The following is a 6,818-nucleotide window of genomic DNA, read 5'->3' as shown; positions in this document are numbered from 1 at the left end:
TGCATCGTTTATATACCGTGAAAATCCAGAAAGGAGAGTTGTTTCAACCAATCAAAATAGACCATCCACCCCTATTGTTACAAACAAAAGATCTAGTATGATTTAGACGAAATAAAATTTTATGATAAAGTTCTCAATCACTCGAAAAAGCAATGGTCATATCACTTTATTCATTTTTACGACAGAAAAACTTCACCCCTCTGCAATATTAAAATTAAAATGAGTGAAGAAAGAGAGCGGCAACCCTTGATTGAAAAATCAATATCGGATCGATATATCTCAAATCAATATCGAGGGTGCCGCTCTCTTTCTTCACTCATTTTAATTTTAATATTGCAGAGGGGTGAAGTTTTTCTGTCGTAAAAATGAATAAAGTGATATGACCATTGCTTTTTCGAGTGATTGAGAACTTTATCATAAAATTTTATTTCGTCTAAATCATACTAGATCTTTTGTTTGTAACAATAGGGGTGGATGGTCTATTTTGATTGGTTGAAACAACTCTCCTTTCTCCAAGGCTACTGATTATTGAGTATTAGAAGTAGGTATGGAAAAATAGTTCCCAAAATGGATAATATCACGTGTATAAGTGAAGTGCTCGGTGATGTTGAACGTGTGGAAATAATAAAGTATGTTGAAAAAAACTGGAGAACAATAAACTATGAAACAACTATTGAAAATCTACTAAAAAAATTCGAAGATTCGCTAGAGGAGCGGAGTGAAAAGTCAATGTACAGAAGGAAATACGATGATATCAATGATAGATGGAGAGATTTTCTTTCTGATTCGAAGCAATATGGTGTGCCGATTGCCGGTCATTTTGACGACTGCCGTGGTAATTCCAGATGTTACTGTACACGTATTATTTTCGTATACCCAAGAGAGATTGCTTGTGAAATCGTCAACGCATATTATCCAGTTCCGTGTATTGTAGAGCAAGTACAATCATTTTGTTCGTACGAGGAAGTAACAACCAATTTCAAACATAACTGGAGACGAATGGACTTGAAAGTAGTGATGGAACAGCTTTTGGACATTTTACATTCAGCTAATCCTAAACTGTGCGAAAAACTCGAAAATTTCTATGATATGTCCAAATATAAGGAAACATAGAACATTGTCCATATGATTGTATGTTTGTTTTTGATGAGTTTGGGGTGTACGATTGTAATTGTACATTGACAGCGTATCGCCGCGGTCCAGTAACTTTTATCAACAACATTGTGGCTGAAATTTATGAAAAAAGAAGTCCAACTTTAATCAAAACATTGGTATAATGCAAGTGTATGGAATAAGGAGAATTGGATAAATAAAATGATTAAATGAAATAAAAAAAGCTTTTTTTATTAATCGACAAGTATCCGCACAATATATAGCAACTCTATATTGATAATTTAAATACGAATTTCAAACGAATCGAGACCTACAAAAAATCCATAAAAAAGGAGTTGTGACAACCGATAAAAATAGTTCATACCCAAAAACGTTATAAACCGCAGAAACACGATGTAACACGTTAAAAAATGATTTCTAACGGAAAATCCATGTATAAGTCATCAACCATACTCCCCTTCTCCTTTCTCCAAGGTCATCAAAAATACCTATAAAAACACCGCCTTTGATAACATTCCCACAGTTACAATTTAAAATGGCATCCGTAAAGAAGCATCTCCCTATCTTGAAACTTGTGCAAACGTCAAAGCCAAAACTCCGTCAGCAAAATAATTTCACAATGCGATCTAGATTTCATTAAAACTATAGACGAATGTATTTACAATACTCTGAAGGGAAACATCCCGTTAAAGAGGAGCGAAATAATAAAATTGAAGAAGTTCAAAAAAATATTAAGAAGATTTGGCCGATGCGATGGATTAAATCAAACGAGGAAATTAATTATTCAAACTGGTGGTGCATTTCTGCCAACCTTACTTCGACCAATTATCAAAGCAGGAGAAGAACAGTTTCTTTTTCGAAAATCAAGATGAATATGTTGTACAAAAAAGAATTGCAATATATTCAACAAGTCCAACGAATCAGTAAAAACAAATCGAACGTAAAAATGTCTTAGCCATCGCTGTTACTCCATGCACACGTATTCCACATGGTGTGTGTGGACTTTGTGTCAAATAAAGGAACAACGATCATGAGATATGTTAGGAGCGACAATGAAAATATAGTTATAAATAGTAAGTATTCAGTTAGAATTCTGCTACTGAAGAGAGAGGTCCTAGTGCTAAGATATAATAAGCATGTATTCACATTGCACGATTTGTCAGCGCAATTTCACCACTGGTTACAATTTGAGACGACATATGGAGACCATGCACAAAAATCAGGAAGATAGTGAAAAAAACGAAATGGAAAACATCAGTGAAAGTGATGGAGTAAGTGACACTGAAGAACAGAGCGAGACAAGCGAAAACGAGGAATCAAACGAAAGTTCCGATGAAAGTGAAGATAGCGAAAACTATACGTATGACGAGGTGCGAGCAATTTTGCGCTATGCATTAAAATCAAGTGAGAGTTAAAAAGTTCAGTTTTATTCGTTTTCCACCAGACTGAGTCGAACAGCTAACTAGGAAAGAAGTAAAAATCATTCAGTATGAACTCAGAACCAAAACCAATTTTGAAAGTAAAATCAACATTTGTGAAAAATAAAATGAAAAAGACAAAGCTTCAATGTCCATGCATCCGCTTCATTTTAACAATAATGAAAAATAAGAAACAAAGTACAGGTGTTTCTACAACGAGCGTCACCGATCGAGTTGCAGCTGAAGTAGATAAGAAAACAAGATTAGAGTCTACTCTCAAAGTGACTAAACAGTCGCGTGTTATTCGCTTGCCAAATATTGGATGCACTGTACCATTTCTCATGAGTTTATTCAACGATCTATCAACCACAAGTACAGTGCGTATGGATACGAGCGAGATAGCAAGAGCAGTAAATGTTATTTTAAAAGTCAAAAGGGACTTGGACGGCGGCAAACCGTGGACTGGAAAAATGGATATTGCAGAAAACTTATACTTGAAGCTGTACAAGTCAGGCCTAGTTTTATATCATAAGAAATAAACTATTTTCAATTATTCACTGTAATCCGTACAACTCTGCCTGGAAATAAATGTATCAAAAATAAATCTTGTGTTTTTTTTTAGTTTCCTGTGAATCTATAATTTTATTTAATAAAATTTCTTCTGTTTCTCGTCATACTCTACCCGCTTGTGCTCGTCATTCACTCCAACTCCTCCTACTCCTCATCCACTTCTCCTGCTCCTCATCCACTCCTCCTGCTCCTCATCCACTACTACTGCTCCTCATTCACTCCTCCTGCTCCTCATTAACTCCTACTGCTCCTCCTCCTGCTCCTCATCCACTCCTCATTAACTCCTCCTGCTCCTCATCCACTCATCCTCCTCCTCATTCACTCCTCCTGCTCCTCATTCACTCCTCTTGCTCCTCATCCACTACTTTTGCTCCTCATTCACTCCTATTGCTCCTCATCCACTCCTCCTGCTCCTCATCCCTTCCTGCTGCTCCTCATCCACTCCTCATTAACTTTTCCTGCTCCTCATTAACTCCTCCTGCTCCTCATCCACTCCTACTACTCCTCATCCACTCCTCCTGCTCCTCAACCACTCCTCCTGCTCCTCATCCAATACTAACGTCCAAGTGCGAAAATTTTGCATTGACACGTGTCACGCACGTGTATGATACACGTGAACGTTTTAAATTGACACTCGACACTCCCAGCCGTACATGTAAGTCGTGCGAAAATTTTGCATTGACACGTGTCACACACGAGTATAATTCGACACGTGAACATTTTATTGATAAGACACGTGCAGTGGCTTTTCGAACACGTGTCCTTACATATAACACGTGTGTATTTCTAGCGTGGGAAAAAAATAGAAAAAGTTGTTTAAAAGTGGGTACTCGTCTACTGACGTAAAATGATCCGGGCTCTAAAGTCCACTCAAGCAACATACTTTGAGTAGTTGCAGTGTGTTTGGTACCTGCAACAATGCATACACTGAATGACTCCTATATGACGTAATACAAATACGATGAATTTGTATACAAAAGTTCAGCCTTTATTTAGACGAGATATCAATTAAGCACCTTACTTACCTCAGACAAACGTCAAGACGAGGTTCGGAACTCACGTTAAGCTGGTAGTTCAAACTGGCCTTGTTATTGGTCGTAAATGGCTGTTAGTCATGTCTTCAAACAAACAAACAGGCCCGGACTGGCCATACTGGGCGTTCGGGCGATTCCCGAAGGGCCTTTTGCCTCAGTCGGGCGAAGTCCCGACGAGGCCTTTTTTGAATTTCAGCCATTTATTGTTCAAACAAATGAAGTCCATTTTAGCGAACATAGACAAAATCTTTAATTTAACTATCGAAATTTTTTTACTGAGGCGTTTCCGTTAATTCTTTCTTCGATTTCCAATCAAAATCTTCCTACTGAGGCATTTCCATCAATTTTTTCTTCGATTTCCTACTGAGGCCTTTCTTTCAATTTTTTCTATGTTTCCCAATCGAAATTTTTCCACTGAGGCATTTCTGTTTTTTTTTTCAGAAATGCCTCAGTAGGAAAATTTCGATTGTAAATCGAAGAAAAAATTAACAGAAAGGCCTCAATAGGAAATCGAAGAAAAATTTGAGAGTAAGGCCTCAGTAGGAAAATTTTGTTTGGAAATCGAAGAAAAATTAACAGAAAGGCCTTGAAAGAAATTGAAGAAAAAATTGAGAGAAAGGCCTCAGTAAGAAATCGAAGAAAAAATTGAGAGAAAGGCCTCAGTAAGAAATCGAAGAAAAAATTGAGAGAAAGGCCTCAGTAAGAAAATTTTGTTTGGAAATCGAAGAAAAATTAACAGAAAGGCCTCAGTAGGAAATTGAAGAAAAAATTGAGAGAAAGGCCTCAGTAAGAAATCGAAGATAAAATTGAGAGAAAGGCCTCAGTAGGAAATCGAAGAAAAAATTGAGAGAAATGCCTCAGTAGGAAATCGAAGAAAAAATTGAGAGAAAGGCCTCAGTAGGAAAATATTGTTTGGAAATCGAAGAAAAAATTGAGAGAAAGGCGTCAGTAGGAAATCAAAGAAAAAATTGAGAGAAAGGCCTCAGTAGGAAAATTTTGTTTGGAATTCGAAGAAAAGTCAACAGAAAGGCTTCAGTAGAAAAATGTCGATTGGAAATCGAAGAAAAAATTGAGAGAAAGGTCTCAGTAGGAAAATTTCGATTGGAATTCAAAGAAAAATAACACAAAGCGAAATTTTTTAAATAAATTTTTCGTTGGTTGTACATTTTTAAATTGCAGCCTTTTTTTCGCTTTTAAAAATAAAAAAAACTTTTTAAATTCCCCTCAAAAATGTTTCTTTGAGCTATTTCCACAATCTTTTTTTTTCTTTTAAAATTTTGCACCGCCAAATCGCTGCGCCCTAGGCAAATGTCCCAATTGTTCGTGTGATGTGGCGGAACTGTGTGATTCACTTACACTGTGGAAATTACACAAAATTTTCAATCATAATAATCGAGGGCCTAATTGGAAAAAGTCGCCCGAACGGAAGGGCCTTTTGACTTTTTCCCCGAAGGGCTTTTTTGAGCCAGTCCGGGCCTGCAAACAAAGCTGAATAATTATCCCTTGATAGGGAAAATGATTCTATGTCTCATAAGGAAATGAAACCGCGATACGCCATTACTACAAAATTAATTAAGAGTAATGGATGCTTTGTATTTTCGCTGATATCTTTTTACAAAACTACTATTTGAAAAAATTAAGACGTCAATAACCACCGTAATTTATGGTCCATAAATGTGTTGTCTTTCAATTAAAAATGTGACAGTTTACCTCTGAAAAGCGCAGTGTGTAAGTCGGGACTTCACATTGAATCGATTGAATCTGTCATTTGGTTTGCGTCTCGGATTTAGTACCGGTAACATATCTGTGTATTACATGATTGTAAGTCTTGTTTGTAAACGTCATTCAGTCAGCTGGGCGAAAGCCTGTGACGGTGTTGTGTCGTCCTTTAAAACATCACTCTCGAAATGAAATTTTCAACTTTTCTTCCCCAGTTTAACAAAAAAAAACTATTTCATTGAAAACTAAACAGCTATTTGTGGTATGGTCGTCCTACATTTTTTAAGTGGAATTCACGCAACGCTAAATTGTAGCCCAAATTTCTGCGAAAAAATGATATATTTTCGATGATAACTTCGTATTTATCCGCGTATCCTTTCTGGAAAAAGTGGGACCATCGTTTTGTGTCAAGAAGTGTTGCTTTCAGTAACAATAATAAATGTTTGTGGTGATGTAGCCTTCGATGAGAAAACTCAGAATTTGTGTCAATTTTAGTGAACTATTGCGTTTTCACCACCAAAAACATTTATTATTTCTACTCAAAGTCAACACATTTTCACACAAAGCAGACAGGACGCGGATACGAAATTATCGTCGCAGTTTTTCGCACATATTTAGGCTCCATTTTATCGTTGTGTCGATTCGTCTTAAGAGGGCAGACTAGGTGTGAAGTAGGCTATATATTGAAAAATTGGTTTTAAAATTAATGTAGACCATTTAATGAAAATCTGTTCCAGCAATTAGATGAGCAATATGTTTATGTATCTCTAAAAAATGAAAAACGATTTACAATAAGCAACAGTTGGAAGAAAACCGATTTCCAAAAAAATATTGCATTGCCTAACTTTAAGCGACGTTCATATTTTGGAAATCGGTTTTCTTCCAACTGTTGCTTATTGTAAATCGTTTTTCGTTTTTTAGAGATAGATAAACATATTGCTCATCTAATTGCTGGAACAAATTT

The sequence above is a fragment of the Bradysia coprophila genome, chromosome II (assembly GCF_014529535.1).
Source record: "Bradysia coprophila strain Holo2 chromosome II, BU_Bcop_v1, whole genome shotgun sequence".
NCBI lineage: Eukaryota > Metazoa > Arthropoda > Insecta > Diptera > Sciaridae > Bradysia > Bradysia coprophila.
Note: the sequence above shows the minus strand (reverse complement) of the source record.